Source organism: Halichoerus grypus, chromosome 6 (genome assembly GCF_964656455.1).
Source record: "Halichoerus grypus chromosome 6, mHalGry1.hap1.1, whole genome shotgun sequence".
Taxonomy (NCBI): Eukaryota; Metazoa; Chordata; class Mammalia; order Carnivora; family Phocidae; genus Halichoerus; species Halichoerus grypus.
This window is the reverse complement of record NC_135717.1, coordinates 63,003,650-63,022,429: the sequence shown is the minus strand read 5'-3', so window position 1 is coordinate 63,022,429 and position 18,780 is coordinate 63,003,650. Positions and strand designations below refer to the sequence as shown.

Sequence of the window (18,780 nt, the reverse complement as noted above, 5' to 3'; positions counted from 1 at the left end):
ACAATCTTTAGCCCACCACACTGCTCATCTCATAAAATCTCTGAGGGCCACCCCAGTCCCTCAGGGTCAGAAGGCCAGAAAATAAAAGATGCAGTACTGGGGCTCCTGGGTGGCTCAGATGGTTGGGCATCTGCCTTTGGCTCACATCATGATCTCCAGGTCCTGGGATTGAGCCCCCTATAGGGCTCCCGGCTCAGCGGGGAGTCTGCTTCTCTCTCTGCCCCTCCCCCCTGCTTGTGCTCTCTGTCTCTCTCTCTCTCTCTCAAATGAATAAATAAAATCTTTATAAAAATAAAAAAAAGATGCATCACCATCCTCATCCAAATTCTAGAAGAAATAAAATGCCAATACTTCCTCCAACACCTTCATTACCTTCTTTTCTCTTTTATTCCTCAAGATAAAACTCTAGCTACTGCCATCCCCTCAGCTGCCCCCTTGTTTCTTGCTAGTTTCATCTGCAGAGACACAAAGAGGTCTTTTTTCTTGCCAAATATTTTGATCATATCACATCCCTATGAGCACTATAAAGTGCTCTTCAAAAGAGATATTCTTATGAGTCAGGATAGTCCTCTGCCCCCTGGAGTCTTAGCTTCCTAAGTGGCTTCCTCAGGTGGCTTCAAGGCCTTCTGCAAGCTTTCCTGCTGTGCTTATTGTCTTTCACTTTCCTTCACTCCAACCAAACAAATATTCTTTGGCACTTTGTTTCACCCTTCCAACCCCATCTCCAGACCTCCTTCCCCACTGCAGCTGGCAGAGAACAATCCCCTGATCCATCACCCCAGCCCCTCTGTTTTCCCACAGAAGTTCTCACACAAATTCTAACCCATACAAATAATGTTGCCACACCAGGTAGAAAAGGTGAACACACACCTCTGCCCCAAACACCTATCTGGGATGTAGATGAATGGAAGGCAGGCAACAGGGTGCGTGACTGTTCAGTGCAGTCCTTAGAATAATGTCAGTGTTGACAAAGGGTGTAAAATAATGGGAAAATCTGAACCACAAGAGAAATATAAGCATGCATCAGTCTTCTCTTCATTCACTTGTAGACAAAATCAGAAGCAGATGTTTTTATTCATTGCCCTTTGCATTGGCACCCACTGCCTGATGAACTTCCTCTTTCCAGCACGCTCTCCCTGTGCTTAACCATCCGTGCACGGGCTGCAACTTAGCACTCATTTTACCCTGGGCTCTGTGAGAGTTTCCCCCTCGTCCATCTTGTGTTCCAAGGCTACCCATGAGCAGGCCAAGTACAGTTACAAAAAGCCTTCACAAGCTTTGCTGGTGAGGAAAAGAGATCATCTCTCTTTGTGTTTCAAAGTGCTATAATATATACACAGCTAAAATCACTGAAATTCCTCAGACTGTTCATTGGGGTTTCTCAGTGGGTGGAGAGCTGTTCAATGGGACCTGCCAAACCACAATGCAAGGAAGTCTATTCCCAGTGTCTCCATGGTAATCAGCAACATGCAAAAAGTTACAATCAATTTCTATAGATGCCTAATTTACGTCGGGGAAGATGCAGAGGCTCAAGCCCAACATACGGAGCAGCTCCATGCAGTCGTATTACATTAGCACAAACACTCTAGCCAGGATGGAAATAACGATCAGTTTCTGTGTTTCCAAATAATTGAAATCAAATGTTTATTCTATTATTCATTCATTTATATAACACTTCTTAAGCATGTACTATGTACCAGGGAATACTATTGGTACCGGGGATACAGCAACGTGGAAAAAATAATAAAGAATCCCTGCTGTTTTGTTGGCAACAAGATGATAAACACATACTGAGTTAGAGAATCCTCATTCTACATCAGTCTTTAGAGGTTGGGATGGTTAACGGTGCCCAGATATTTTGTCAAACATTACTCTGAATGTTTCTGTGAGGGTGTTTTTTGGATAATATTAATATTTTTTTAATTTATTTTTAAAGATTTTATTTATTTATTTGTTTGTTTGTTTGAGAGAGAGAGAGCTGGAAGGGAAGAGGGGGAGGTAGAGAGACAGGCAGACTCCTTTCTAAGTGCAGAGTCCAACCTGGGGCTTGATCCCACAACCCTGAGATCATGACCTGAGCCAAAATCAAGAGTCAGACGTTCAAACAACTGCACCACCCAAGCACCCAAATATTGACACTGAAATCACTGAACATTGAGTAAAGCGGATTACCCTCCATAATGTAGGTGGGCCTCACCCCACCAGTTGAAAGCCTTGAAGAAACAAAGACTGACCTCCCCCAAACAAGATGGACCTGCAGTAGATGACGGCCTTCAGATCTGAACCACAATATGAGCTCTGTCCTGAGTCTTCTGCCTGACCTGCAGATTTTGGATTTGTCAATTTCAGTAATCACACGAGCCAATTCCTAAAAATCTCTCTCTCTCTCTCTCTATATATATATATGTATATATATGTATATGTATACACACACGCGCACGCACACACACACACACACACACAGTTCTATTGATTCTCTGTCTCTGGAGAACCCTGACTAATACAGGGGTATTCTGATTTTGATGGGAAACTCTCCAGTCCTAACATACCCATACTCATATTAATGTCCATGCTGGCATCCCTTACATACTTCCCAGTGCTGATGCGGAACTGGTTATACCTGCCTCTCCCCTGACAGCCTTCATGATACACTCTGGGTGTGAACCCCACCGGGTCTACGGAAGTCGGACCTGCGTACCTACCCCTGGTACCTCCTTAACCTCACTCATTCCAGTGTGTTCTCAGAGAGGTCACCCAGTTTAGCTGGCTCTGAAGGTCACCTACAGACTTTCGCAGGACTGAAAATCAATCCTTAGTTCTGAGCCACACCAGTGTGCATCCTCTGCTGGGTTCATGCAAATGTCAAAGCAGCAGGAAAATGCCACAGTAGGAAATGGCAATCAATCCTGCCCCAGAGACAGCAGGCCATCTAGCAGCTCATGTACTTGCTAACTAGAAACTGTGGACACCACAGAGGTCTGCTCCTGTCTTTAAAGTCCTTAATTCCAAAGTATACTTTTTCTCATTGGGATTGGCCTGGATCCAAGCACCTTGGGCACTTCCACATGGCCTCAACTTTGCTCATGATTCCCCTCTGCGGGGTATGCTTTCTTCCATTTTTCTACCATAAAATTATCCATTCTTCCAGCCTGGCCTCAAATGCTACATTTTTTTCTGAAGTCTTTCCTGACCCCTGCCAGGAAAAGTTAATTACTCCTTTAACTCTGTTCCCAGAGACATTTAAATTTCTTCTGAAGATTAGAAAGGACACCTCAAAAACATGGTCATATTAACCAAATATTCAGACATCAGCCCAATGAAAGCTGTTCGAGAAAACTAGTCTAAATATGAAAAGGTGCAAGTTTTACTGGTTCTGTTCTATTCTCTCAGGACCAGTCTTTAAAAATGTAATTTGTAAACAGAGGCTCACAGCACCAGATAGCTCAGTAGCAGGCTACTTTCCAGAGATTAGTTAGTTCATAAATCAGACATAACCCTCAAATATTAGAACTCCAAAATATAAAAACTTATTGTGCAGTGTTCACGAGGTAAGTCCTGGTGTGAACTCCACAATTATAATTGTTTATATTATAACCACCCTCGTTACCTCTATTCCTTAGATCCTTCATCAAGAGTAAATGAAATTGTACTGTCTTCAAAATAGTTCAAGTAGCTATTAATTTATTCCAGTGGAATATCCTAATAAAATGTCCCCCAAACTTTCCAAACAAACACATGTCAAATCCATTTAAATGCCAGAGAAGTTTTTTTTTCCCCCGGGCTAACTTTAGCACATATCACATGCTCAACTTAAAGGTGATGTGCAGGGGCGCCTGGGTGGCTCAGTCGTTAAGCATCTGCCTTCGGCTCAGGTCATGATCCCGGGGTCCTGGGATCGAGCCCCGCATCGGGCTCCCTGCTCAGCGGGAAGCCTGCTTCTCCCTCTCCCACTCCCCCTGCTTGTGTTCCCTTTCTCGCTATGTCTCTATCTGTCAAATAAATAAATAAAATCTTTTAAAAAAAAAGGTGATGTGCAAAAGAAGCAATAAATATGAGCTAATCATAGAAATAGATGTTGGATAGGACTGCCAACAGACTGTGCTAACAACTACCATAAACACTCCCTGATTTTTGCAAAGTTCATCTGTTGCCTGGAGCCCCTGGGGAGGCAGCCTCAATTCGGTGCCCAGCTTAACATTCAGGTTTCCGGGGCAGGTCACATTCAAACATTACATTGATGTAATAAAATAATCTTAATCTTACTGAAACTCCCAGCAATCTGTGTTTTTCTCCACCACAGCACTAGTGGTACCATTTTGGCTTTTCCACCAGATAAGCCAACTCATCACTCGTAATACTTATCCAGAGGCGGCACTGGGTCCGGGCAGCTTCCGTACGTCCTGCTTTGCATTAGCTGTTGGCAGAGAAGAGGGACTGCCCCTTCTATGCTTGGTCAAGAATCAGTCCCTGGCTGCTTCTTCCACCCCTCTCAAACCTTGGCCTTGATGTTTATGATGATAAAGGTAAATCCAATGACTATTTCCCACTCCGATTATACCTGGCCACTCAGCAATATTTTATACAAATCTCCCTTCTCCTGAAAACACTCAGGCACCTGGTCCCCAGGGCACCACACTGCCCGAGTGTCCTGATTTATAGCAGCCCTTCTCAAATCTAGAAGCCTCTTCTTTCAGAACTTCCTGGGGCTCAGGCTTCCAACTTCCCCACACTCACACCCCAGGACCTCTCATCCAGTTCGACTGCCTTAAATCCATCTTCACGTCACTGACTTCTTCAAGTATCTCCTTCTCTGGCCTCTCCCCAGAGCTCCAGACAAATCCACACAGCAGACATCCCCTTCCAGCCGGACATATGGAGCAGCTCCGTGCAATCATACTATGTTAGCACAAACAGCACTCGAACAGAACTCTTTTACATCCTCTCTCAGAATGCGCCCCTTTGACTTCCCCATATCCGTAAGGGGCACAATGACTTACTCACTCAGGCAATATGAGACTTATGTCATGTGCTCAAACCCCATGACTATTCCATCAGCAAATCCCATCAACTTTATCTCCAGCTTTCTGATGACTCTCTGTCACCACTGCTTCTCCCCTGGACCACGGCGTCAGCCCCTAACATTAGTGATGGTTTTAAAGCATAAATCGAATCACATCACTTCCCTGTTCAAAGCCAGTCCAGGGGTGCCTGGGTGGTGCAGTGAATTGAGTGCCAATTCTTGGTTTCAGCTCAGGGTTGTGAGATCAAGCCCTGCCTCGAGGCTCCATGCTCAGCACGGAGTCTGCCTGGGACTCTCTCTCCCTCTCCCTTTGCCCCGCCCTGCCTCAAATAAATAAATAAATCTTAAAAAAAAAAAAAAAAAGCACCAACCTAAAGCTCCTCATTACACTCAGAAGTGGTTTGGTTTCTTTTTTTGAGGAGGTGGGGGAAGGTGTGGATTACAAGGAATTTTATTTTTGTTGTTGACAATCTTAAACATATTTTTTAGGGGGGAATAATAGACACTTCTACTATATAATCCTCCCTTCCTCTGGTTCCAAGTACTATATGGAGATGGAGACCCAACAATATCCTGTTGCAGTTTAAAACCCTTCTGTGGCTCCTCATTGCTCTTGGACAAATACCAAAATCCTGCTGTAGCCTGCAGACCCTGCTCCATTCCCCTCCTCCCTCCACCAAGCCCCCCAAGGCTCTAGTGAAGCAGAAAGAGGCCTAGATGGGGAGGGAAGAGCTCAGGCCAGCATTCCTGGCCCTGCTGCTTCCTCCCAGCAGTCCTCCCTAATTTTACCCATATGGAGTTCATCTCTGCAGAACATCCCAAATCCTTACCTTCACACCCCGAGGCTGGACAGGACCAGGTCCCTTTACAACTCGGACTGCCATTCTTCCCATCCTTCACCCTATTCTCCCCACACACACACCAGCCTTCTGGCAGTTGCTCACACAAGCTCATTCCATCTCAGGGCCTTATTTCCTCTGCCTGGAATGCATCCCCCCAGATCACCACGTGTTCACACACTTTGCTCTTATGATCTTCGAAGACATCTCCTCAGAGTGGCCCTTCCTATCCATAATTGGGCCTGAGCTCCCTGTCCCCTTTTCTGCTTTATTATTTAAATTACATTTATTTCTTTGATATCTGTCTCCTCCACTAAAATAAAAACAGGGAGGAAAGGATTTCTACGAACTCATTCACCGCTGACCCCCATTCCAGTCTTGGCTGGCAGCTCAAGCTGCCCAGAGCTGCCTCTGCACACCCAGCCTATATGTCTACAGAAAAACATATCCTGATGCTCCTTAGTGATGGCATCTCTGAGATACAGAAAAAAGAGTTTATTTGAGCATCTGAATGTGTTTCTTTAGTTCAATGAACCATTTGTAAGGACCTTTATTTCCCACACCTGTGCCTGAGGATTGCCTGAAGGATTGAACAGGCATGAAACTATTACTATTCCAATTGCAAATGCACAGAAAGCCAATTCCAAAAAGCATATTCCAGAAAGAAGGAAGGAAGGAAGAGAGGCAAGGAGGAAAGGAAAGGAAGGAAGAAAGGAGAGGAATAAGAAAGGAAGGAAGCAAGCAAGCAAGCAGCTGTCCAACGGTGACTTCAGATATGGCTCAGAGCAAGATCTTTAAACAATGTTGTTAGGGCACATTTCTCTCCTATCTCTCACCTCACTTCTCCTCTTTACGAAAGCTGTATTCTCTCCTGTTATAAATATGCTCCCTCTATGCAGTAAGGGAGTAACAACTGTCAATTCCAGGACTGTATTAATTAAGTAATTCCAGTGGAAAGAGGATTTCTTTCTTCCAAGAGCCTTTTATCAATCCCAGGAATGACTCGAGGGGCCTGTATGTCCACCACTGGACAAATTCCTTGTCCAGGGATACAAGCCTGAGTGCATTGCTCAGCCCCATGGTCTAGCTGAAGAGCAACAGAGCTGGGGCTGGACAATGTGCTAAGCAACCAAACTGAAGGAGTGGGAAATCCATATCTAGTAGAACAATCCAGGATTTGGCAATGTCTCTTTTATCCCAAGTACGATAGATGTTTTTCATATCAACCTGCACAGTCTTTAGGTCTAGAAGAAAATCTTTGCACTCAGCAGTGATGAGGTGAGCACAAACCTCCCACTCTGTATCTGCTCCCACATAGATCCAGATGGACCTTCTATGTTCACAAAACAAAAAACAAAACAGAACCACCCAACATGCTCACAAACGCCAGAGAAGCCCTAAAGCCAATCTCCCAGGATTTTTTTACATAAGTAAAGATCAACAAGTCAAACTCAAAAGTGAATTAAACAGGTGAAAAATGTCAGCACACTTATTTATCTACAGTTCCCCCTTTGGTGTTTTAAAGACCATTCATCCACTGATAACTCTCCAGTCACTTCTCTAGACTGACCTCTCCCTTGAACTTCACACTGGTGAGTCCAATTGTCTACATGTCAGCTCTGCTTACATATCCAAGAGGCATCTCAAACCTATGACATATAAAACAGAAGCCCTCCTCTTCCCAAACCTTATCCTCTCTCTGTCTTCTGCTCAGAGGTGGCAACGCCATTTCACTTCTCAGGCAAATAGCCTTGAACTTGAACTTATCCTGATTTCTTCTCTCCTCCACCTGACATCCAAAGCTTCAGCCAATCATGTTAGCTCTGCTTCAAAATATATAAAAAATCGAGCTGGCACTTCTCCACCGCTACCACCTGGCCCGAGTCACCAGCATCCCTTACCTGGGCCACTGCAGCAGCCTCTCAGCTGGTCTTCTGGCCTCTGCACTCAATGTCCAACCCAGAAGCCAGAGTGATCCTGTTAAAAAAAAAAAAAAAAAACACAAAAAAGTAAGATCATGTCACACATCAGTTCTCAAATTCTCTGCTGCATGCCAATCTCATGAAGACAAAAGTCAAAGCCTGGGAGCCCTGTGTGATCTGGTCCCTGGTGCCTTCCTGACATCACTTCCTGCTACTGGGGCCCTCACTGGTTCTACTCAAGTCACCTTGGCATTCTTGTCAGTCCTCCTATATTCCAGGCATGCTCCTGCTGAAGGTTTTTGGACTAGCAGTTTTTTCCACTGGAATCGTCTTCCCTAAAAATCTTCACCTTCTTAGTTTGAAAGCAGCCCCCCACGCACCCCCATGCAACACTTCCTCTCTCATTTCTTCACTTTATTTTTTCTCTAGATCACATCTCTCCACTGATGTGTAAATGTTTTGTTTGCTTATTGCCTGTGTCTCCCTGATAGACTATAACCTCCATGACAATGGGGATGTGTGTGTGCCTATTTTGTTCACCGCTATATACCCTGTGCCTGGAACTGTGCCTGGGATGTAGTAGATGCACAGTAAATATGTGCTAAATTAATCAATTATCTATCCACAAATTTCTCTTGCCCAAGAAAAGAAAAAGCAAAGTATATGGCTTAAAGAAAAATCCTCTATTGCCTCCTCCTCATCCTCTCCCTCACACGGACTTTAAGAAACAGAAAAACATTTTCAAGAGTATCTGCTTTTTGAGCCCAATATGATAAAAGAATTAAGTAAGAACTGTTTGAAATAAGATACAAGCATAGCAAAATGAAATATGTAGTAACTGAAATAAAATCAGTAGGTATACATAAAATCAATTCATATCATAGAGAATAAACTTGAGAAGCATCCCCAGAATAAAGGCCAAATGAATAAAGTTGTAAAAAATTATGCACAAAGGGAATAGCATACTTGAAGGACAAGTCTTAGAGAGAAAACCCACTAGTAAAAGAATAAATGTATGGATGAGAAGCAATAATAGGAGGTAGGAGAGGACAAAATATTCCAGACCTAAAAAAGCAAACTTGACATCAGAAATTGATAGTTTAACATCTTCCAGAGAAACTTAATGAGCAGAAATAAATATTATGGCATAGCCTCATAAAAATTTAAAACTTAAAGAATATGTTTAAGGAGTCTTAAAATCAACCAAACTGGGGGGAAAAATCGACTATAGCTTCTTTTCCATTATCTTCTCTATATTAATAAATGCCAGACAACAAGGCAGTTTACAGCACATGGAAGAGGAAAGTTATGATTTAGGAATTTTATAAATATCTATGTGTTGTTCATATGTTAGGACAACATCTGTTAAGTAACTACACCTGCAAATGAGGAATGTTATTAAAAAAAAACAAACCTCAGCTATCAGATAAAAAAAGCTGATAAATTTACCACCCAATACTTTTTTTACAAAAACTGATTGATGATATATTCCAGCTCACCAAGAGGTTAATAAAACTCTAAGTTCAAAAAATGAAGGCATTTAATAGAAAATAATTACCAGTAGATATCAAAACTGGTTAACTGCCAAGAGGTAGTTCAAAAAATACATTAATAGTTATGAGAAAAATAATATAGTCTAACAAATATAATTTTAATATAATCAGAGTAACTGGAACAGAATGCAAAACATACATTTATTGAAAAAAAGGACATGTTATTCCAAAAGATTTGTTTTTTTGTGTGTTAACTTCCAGATTAAATTCATGGAAGTGTAAATCTGTGTGTGCACTGAGGGAGTGGATAATGGGAGGGAAATTTGAAAAGCAAGAGACAAAATTCTTATTAAAATGATAAGTACTAGTAGAATTTAAAAGAGACTATCTTCCTTCAATAGACAAAATTTTGGAATAAACCTAACAAACGTGTGCAAAACATGCATGGAAAAAAATGTAAAACTCTTTTGAAAGACACTAAAGACTAAAATAAAGAGAAAGAAATGTCATGTCCATGGATCAGAATACTCAATTTTTTGACACATTTTGTTTCTTCTCAAATTAAACTTTGAATTAAATGAAATTCAATCAAAATCTCAGAAATGCCTTTTTTAATAGAACTTGGAAAGTCAATTCCAGACTGCATATGGAAGAGCAAAAATCAAGAACAGCCCTTGAAGACAAAAAAGGTAAAAGGTTTTGCACTATCAGATCTTAGGACTTATAATAAAACTGTAGTGATTGATCACCAAAGTGTGGCACTAAGGGATAGACAAATGAAACAGAACAGAGATGACACTCTGAGCTCTCATACATGAAAACGTGATGTATGGCAGAGGTGGCATTGAAGATCACAAGAGAAAGGATAGATGTTTATTTTTTTATTTTTATTTTTATTTATTTTTCTTTTTTTATTTATTTTTCTTTTTTAATTTTATTATGTTATGTTAGTCACCATACAATACATCATTGGTTTTTGATGTAGTGATCCATGATCCCTTGTTTTCTTATAACACCCAGTGCTCCATGCAATACGTGCCCTCCTTAATACCCATCACTGGGCTGACCCATCCCCCCACCCCCCTCCTCTCTAAAACCCTGTTTGTTTCTCAGAGTCCATAGTTTCTCATGGTTCGTCTCCCCCTCCGATTTCCCTCCCTTCATTTTTCCCTTCCTTCTCCTAATGTCCTCCATGCTATTCCTTATGTTCCACAAATGAGTGAAATCATAGAATTGACTTTCTCTGCTTGACTTATTTCACTTAGCATAATCTCCTCCAGTCCCATCCATGTTGATGTAGAAGTTGAGTATTCATCCTTTATGATGGCTGAGTAATATTCCATTGTATATATGGACCACATCTTCTTTTTTTTTTTTTAATTTTTTTTAAGGATTTTATTTATTTATTAGAGAGAGAGAATGAGATAGAGAGAGCATGAGAGTGGGGAGGGTCAGAGGGAGAAGCAGACTCCCCGCTGAGCAGGGAGCCCGATGTGGGACTCGATCCCGGGACTCCAGGATCATGACCTGAGCCGAAGGCAGTCGCTTAACCAACTGAGCCACCCAGGCGCCCCAAGGACCACATCTTCTTTATCCATTCATCTGTTGAAGGGCATCTCGGCTCTTTCCACAGTTTGGCTATTGCGGACATTACTGCTATGAACATTGGGGTGCATATGGCCCTTCTTTTCATTACATCTGTGTCTTTGGGGTAAATACCGAGGAGTGCAATTGCTGGGTCATAGGGTAGCTCTATTTTTTAATTTTTGAGGAACCTCCACACTGTTTTCCAAAGTGGCTGTACCAACTTGCATTCCCACCAACAGTGTAAGAGGGTTCCCCTTTCTCCACAACCTCTCCAACATTTGTTGTTTCTCTCCCTGTCCATTTTTGCCATTCTAACTGGTGTAAGGTTGTATCTCAATGTGGTTTTGATTTGGATTTCCCTGATGGCTAATGATGATGAACATGTTTTCATGTGTCTGTTAGCCATTTGTATGTCTTCTTCAGAGAAGCGTCTTTTCATATCTTCTGCCCATTTTTTGACTTGATTATTTGTTTTTTGGGTGTTGAGTTTGAGAAGCAACAGCAATCAGACAACAAAAAGAAATAAAAGGTATTCAAATTGGCAAAGAAGAAGTCAAACTCTCTCTTTTCGCAGACGACATGATACTTTATGTGGAAAACCCAAAAGACTCCACCCCCAAATTACTGGAACTCATACAGCAATTCAGTAATATGGCAGGATACAAAATGCACAGAAATCAGTTGCTTTCTTATACACTAACAACGCAACTGTAGAAAGAGAAATTAGCACCAAAAACCATAAGATAACTTGCAATAGCACCAAAAACCATGAGATACCTTGGAATAAACCTAACCAAAGAGGTAAAAGATCTATACTCTAGGAACTACAGAACACTCATGAAAGAAATTGAAGAAGACACAAAAAGATGGAAAAATATTCCATGCTCATGGATCGGAAGAATAAACATTGTTAAAATGTCTATGCTACCCAGAGCAATCTATACCTTCAATGCCATCCCGATCAAAATTCCCAGGACATTTTTCAAAGCGCTGGAACAAACAATCCTAAAATTTGTATGGAATCAGAAAAGACCCCGAATCGCCAAGGAAATGTTGAAAAAGAAAAACAAAGCTGGGGGCGTCACGTTGCCCGATTTCAAGCTATATTACAAAGCTGTGATCACCAAGACAGCATGGTACTGGCACAAAAACAGACATACAGACCAATGGAACAGAATAGAGAACCCAGATATGGACCCTCAACTCTATGGTCAAATAATCTGACAAAGCAGGAAAAAACATGCAATGGAAAAAAGTCTCTTCAATAAATGGTGCTGGGAAAATTGGACAGCCACATGCAGAAGAATGAAACTCAACCATTCTCTAACACCATTCACAAAGATAAACTCAAAGTGGATGAAAGACCTCAATGTGAGACAGGAATCCGTCAAAATCCTAGAGGAGAACACAGGCAGTAACCTCTTTGACATCGGCCACAGCAACTTCTTTCAAGATACATCTCCAAAAGCTAGTGAAACAAAAGCAAAAATGAACTTTTGGGACTTCATCAAGATGAAAAGCTTCTGCACAGCAAAGGAAACAGTCAACAAAACAAAGAGGCAACCCACAGAATGGGATAAGATATTTGCAAATGACACTACAGATAAGGGGCTGGTATCCAAGATCTTTAAAGAAAGTATAGATGTTTAATATATGATGCTAAAACAACTCGTGATCCACATGGGAAAAATAAAATTGGAATCCACATCACAGCACACTCACCACACCAAAGGATTAAAGACTTGAATTCAAAAGTCAAAACCTACAAAACTTAAACATATAGGAGAATATCATTATGGTGTCAGGTAGGGAGGAACTTCTTAAATAACATGAAAAAAGAGGTAATGAAAGAAATTATCAATACATCCAACTATCTTAAAATTAAGAACTTCTGTTCATAGAAATATACCATGAAGAAACCCTCATACACTGCTAGCTGGAGTGTAACATGGTACAACTACTTTGGAAAACAGCTGGGCACTCTCTTAAAATTTAAATGTACACCGATCATACACCCAGCCATTCTACTGCAAGGTATGCTAAGACAGAAAGAAATACATGTTCATCCAAAGGCTTCTATGAATGGCTTTGTTTTTAATAACTTAAAAATGGAAACAATGCAAATATACAACAAAAAGGGAATGGATAGGGGCACCTGGGTGGCTCAGTTGGTTAAGCGTCTACCTTCAGCTCAGGTCACGATCCCGGGGTCCTGGGATCGTGCCCCGCATGGGGCTCCCTGCTCAGCGGGGAGTCTTCTCCTTTTCCCTCTGTCCTTCCCCCTGGCCCCGCTCATACACATGCTCTCTCTCTCTCTCTCAAATAAATAAATAAAATCTTATTTAAAAAGGGGAGAATGGATAAGCAAATTGTAGCATATCCATATAATTGAATATTACTCAGCAATAAAAATGAATTAACTATATATGCAACAACATGGATGAATCCAAAATAATTGCGCTAAGTGAATGGAGCCAGACAAAACTGAATGGACACCATATGATTCCACTTGTATAAAACTCTTAAAAATGTAAATTAATCTACAGTGACAGAAAGTAGATCAGTGGGTATCTGGAGATGGGGAGTGCAGGGAATGAGAGAAGGATTACTAAGAAGTACAAGGAAACTTTTGGGAGTGCTGAATAAGTTCACTATCCTGATTGTGTTGAAGAATTCAAATGTATGCAGATGTCAAATTTTATTTAGTTGCACATTTAAAATATGTGAAGTTTATTGTAGGTTAATCGAAACTAAATTAAGCTGTTTTTTTAAAAAAAAGGTATCATAAAGAAAGTAGAAAGACTAGCCAAACACTGGAAGAAGACTATATGCAACACATATAACCATCAAAGGAATAGTACTCACAATATGTATTTTTTAAACTCCTCGAACCCAATGAGAATAAAACAAGTAATACAGTAGAAAAACAGGCAAAAGACACAACAGACATTTCACAGAAAAGGGACCATAAATGGTAAATAAACTAATAAGAAGATGCTCAATCGATTAGTAATCAGGAAAATGTAATTTTAAAATCATAATAATGTACTATTTTACTTCTGTATATTTATAAACAATTAAAAGCCTAACAATACAAAGCATAGGCAAGGATGCAGATCAATAAGAACTCTTACACATCAGTGGGAAAGTCAAAAGGTATGCCACTTCAAAAACCAGGGCAGCCTTAACATTGAAATTGAAGATCTTCATACCCCAAACACACTAATTCTGTTCTCAGGAACACACTTTAGAGAATTCCTGCACATGCACATTAGTAGACGCCTACAGCAGCATTCATAGCAGCGTAATTTATAATAGTCACAAATTGGAAAAAACTCAAATGCTCATCAACCAGAGAAAGATGAATAAATTATAGTATATTCTCTCAACCAAAAGTTTATCAGGATAAATATGGATATACTATATCTAAATGCAGCAACACAGGTAATTCATAGAAATATCATAGTGCAGAAGAAGTACCAAGTTGCATAGAGTGGGATACAATTTTTAAAAGTTAAAAAAAGCAAAAGCAAACAAAGCATTACTTTAAAATGCAAACATATGTGACAAAACTTGAAAAATAACTTCAATGTGCAAGTCTTTCACCTCCTTGGTTAAATTTATTCCTGGGTATTTTATTCTTTTTGATGCTTTTATAAATGGGACTGTTTTCTTAATTTCTCTTTCTGTTGGTTGATTAGTGTATAGGAATGCAACAGATCTCTGTATATTAATTTTGTATCCTGTGATTTCACTGAATTCATTTATTAGTTCTAATCATTTTTTGGTGGAGTCTTTAGGGTTTTCTATATATATAGCATCATGTCACCTGTAAGTACTGATGGTTTTACTCCTTACTCACTGATTTGAATGCCATTTATTTCTTATTCTTATCTGATTGCTGTGGCCAGGACTTCCAATACTATGTTGAATAAAAGAGGCAAGAATGTGCATTCTTGTCTTGTTCCTGATCTTAGCAGAAAAGCTTACAGCTTTTCGTCTTTGGGTATGAAGTTAGCTGTGGGTTTGTCATGTATGGTCTCTATTATGGTGAGATATATTCACCCTATACCCACTTTGTTCAGTTTTTATCATAATTTGGAATTTTTATCATAAATTGATGTCGGATTTTTTCAAATGCTTTTTCTGCATCAATTAAGATGATCATATGATTTTTACCCCTCATTTTACTAATCCCTCATTTTTATCCATTTTACATTTTACTAATGTGATGTATTACATTGATTGATTTGTGGATATTGAGCCATACTTGCATCCCTGAATAAATTTCATCTGGTCATGGCATACGATCCCTTTAAGGGATTGTAGAATTCAGTTTGCTAATATTTGTATCTATGTTCCATCAGTGATATTGACCTGTACTCTTTTTTTTCTGTACGGTCGTTGTCTGTTTTTGGTTTCAGGGTAATACTGGCCTCATAGAATGAATTTGGAAGCATTCCAACCTCTTCAATTTTTTTGAAAAATTTGAGAATAGACATTAATTCTTTTTTAAATGTTTGGTGGAATTCACCTGTAGAGCCATCTGGTCTTTGACTTTTGACTTTTGTTTGTTGGGAGTTTTTGGTTTTTTAAGATTTATTTATTTATTTTAGAGAGAGAGAGCAGAGGGGCAGAGGGAGAGGGAGACAGAAACTTTAGCAGACTCCTTACTGAGCTTAGAGCACAATATGGGGCTTGATTCCATGATCCTCCAGATCACGACCTGAGCTGAAACCAAGAGTCGGATGCTTAACTGACTATGTCACACATGGGCCCCAAGAGTTTTTTGATTACTGATTCAATTTCATTACTAGTAATCAAGCTGTTCAGATTTTCTATTTCTTCTGACTTAGTCTAAGAGAATGATAAGTCCCAGAGACTAGTGCTTACCAACAAAGGGAAGGCTAGGAAGAACATACCAGTGGATTGATTGGGGTAAGATGCCATTAGGTTGAATGCTGATGTTCTGGTTAAGCTGGGTTCCAGTTAAGTTGCATGGTTCCAGTTACCGTGGTAATATAATAACACAGATTTACTTTTATAACTTACATGTGTGCTTCAATATTTTGTATGTATCAAATGCTACATGATAAAAACATTTGAAAGAAAAATTTTACATTTCTTAGTATGATAAGGAACAGTCAGTTAATATATAGATATATAAGAAAAATGTTAGAAATGCAGTAGATAAATTGCCAGGTAACAAAGAATAATTTACAAAAGACGAAGTGCACCCAAAAAATAAACTTGAAAAAAGATTCAATCTCACCTAAAATCCAGAAAATTGCCTCTTGAAGCCACATAATACTGCCAATTAAATTATCAGCTATTGTATAGTTATAATTCTATTGTGTGCTTAAAATCCTGGCAGTTTTATATACTAAGATACTATTGAAAAGTCAATTATCAAAACATTTTAGAATCTGAAAATATTCTTACACTTTAAGCCAAATATCTTACTTTTGATAATCTTTATTTTTATAGTTTATTCATCATAGTGAAAAGTAAATATTCAACAACATAAACAATATTAAGAAAATCATCATATATCTCCTCAAAGGCATAAAAGTTGACAGTTTTGAATATTATATAACAAAAAAGCAATGTTAATAAACATTAGATGAAAAAAACATAAGGATGTATACACACCATGATGACAACTATGCTTTTAAAAAGAAACAAGCCTATAAACAGTCATGGAATTAAATACTCCAGAATTATAACACTAGTTTTGTTGGGTTGATAACACTACAAGTAATTTTCACTTTTCTCTATATTCCAAGGTTTTCGTATGTGAATTAAATTTCTTTTCTAATTTAAGAAAGAAAATGAAAAACTAATGCTTAAATATTAGGCTTACCATTTACAAACAAATTAACCTTCCCCAAAGTCATAGGAACATTATCAAAATTGGTACTAAAAAAAAGCAAACATCAAAAAATAAAGAATAAAAAGAAAACCTAACAAAGTGAATTTAAAACCCCACAAGAATTCAAAAAAAGAAAGCTAAATTTAGTTGGAATGGTGGATAAAATTAATAAAGAAATATTTCCTTGAATTCATATAAAAGGACAACACAAAGAAAAAAAGTTGCAACAGACTTTTTCTCTCCACATACAGTGGTTCATTTTTTCAGAGTGAGCAAAGAAAAGAACACAAACCCCTAAAACATATTTTTCAAATGAGAAAGTGCATCCATTCGACCTTGACTTTTAAGGTACACACATTTTTAAACAATAGGACACAAAGGTGGGGAGTTAGTGTGCATATCTATTAGCAGACAGCTGCTTATAATTTTGGTTTAGAGTTGGAACACTATTCTTGGAATAACCAATTGTGTTCAATTTATAACAGATGTAACCAAGTGTTTATTACAGTAAAATGTTAGTTTCCGTAAGTCAAAAGTTCAATGAATAAATAAGTCCTGTATGTAAGCAGAATGACATTTATTGTTCCGAACCAAGGAATTCACTCTAATCAGTGGTGGACACTAATTATTCCATTAACTACAGTGTTCTTAATTTTATTCTACTTGGAAGAAAGAGGGAAACTAGCTCATTTGTTGTGTTATATCTAATTATGTCTTATTCTCATAGATCCATACATGATTGCAATCATAAAGTTAAACACAGGGAAATATCTAAACATTTGACATGAATCGACATTTCGCCCACATAACCATCTTTAATCTAAAGAGGGAAAAAGTCTGATTCAAGACCTAGTTCACAGTCTCTCTATAGTCCTTACATAGTAACATCAAATCATGCCAGTCTTCCTGCCAAAGAGGTTTTCTATGTGCCTTTTAATGGGTGTCCCTAATTATGCTGTTGCCCACTGAAGCCGTTCTCAGAGACCATTCTCAGGGCTATTTCCAGAAAGACTCTGAGTCAGTCGCACCATTTTATGAAAACCTTCAATTTTCAGTACTGCTCTATGGAATGGGCTGAGCTAGGGTGCAGACAGCAAGGTAGCTAGAGTCCAAATCCAGGGTTTAGAAGGGTAGAAAAAATGCCAGAAACATAGAAGCAGTTATAGTTGAAGACATAAGAGGGAAGGAAGATTGGTGAGGTCAGCAGGCTGGAGGCAAGCACTTTGCGAGAAAAGCTGGTTAAAATATTGGGTATAGGAGGGATCCCACTGGGTTAAACTGAGGCAGACACAAGTAGCTGGAAGAATGGACTTGGAGGGCTTCAACTTCCACCCAGGACCAAGGTCATGGCCAGATGTGCAAGTTCTCCTGGGTGTGGGACAGTCTGAAGGCAAAGTTATCAGATAAACAGGGCATGTCTTTCTGGTGCATCAAATAACTCAATGACAAGTAATCAAAGCATAACTCATATTAAAATAATTACACACATATTATGGAGGGGAATACAAAATTACATGAATTTTTAAGTTGCAACACAAGGGCTTAAATAAATTTTTATTTTTTATTTTTGGACCATTTAGGGCTAACTACCCAAGTTTGGGATTATGCCTTCATTCTCTTCCTCCTTTAGGGATACTTACTTAGGGGTAAAATTTGAGAGAATCTGCTAAGTTACCCAACATGACAATAAAAATCTTCCACAATCAGCTTATTGTCCACGTTTCAACCGTATCTTCCCCTATAATAAATAAATCTTCCCCTGTAATATATGATTGATAGATGATAGATAGATAGATAGCTGATAGATAGATCTAATAACACTGTGGAAAGAAACTTGGACAACATCTTAAGAATGCTAAAAATTCTAATTCTATTAATTCTGTGTAAAAAATGTACAAGTATTGGGGTGCCAGGGTGGCTCAGTCGGTTAAGTGTCTACCTTCCGCTCAGGTCATGCATGATCTCAGGGTCCTGGGATCGAGCCCCACATCGGGCTCCCTGCTCAGCGGGGAGTCTGCTTCTCCTTCTGCCTCTGCATATCCACCCC

The 18,780-nt window shown here is 39.3% G+C and overlaps 1 protein-coding gene across 7 annotated transcripts in view; it reads right to left on the bottom strand.

Annotated features, from left to right (window-relative positions):
- The window catches only part of KIAA1217 (KIAA1217 ortholog), a 719,758-nt gene that overhangs the window by 670,234 nt on the left and 30,744 nt on the right, over positions 1 to 18,780 (bottom strand). For all 7 annotated transcript variants that reach the window (XM_078075245.1, XM_078075247.1, XM_078075246.1 and 4 more), the window contains exon 2: positions 7,761 to 7,836. The gene's annotated coding sequence lies outside the window, so the exon portion shown is untranslated. The remainder of the gene's footprint in view (positions 1 to 7,760; positions 7,837 to 18,780) is intronic.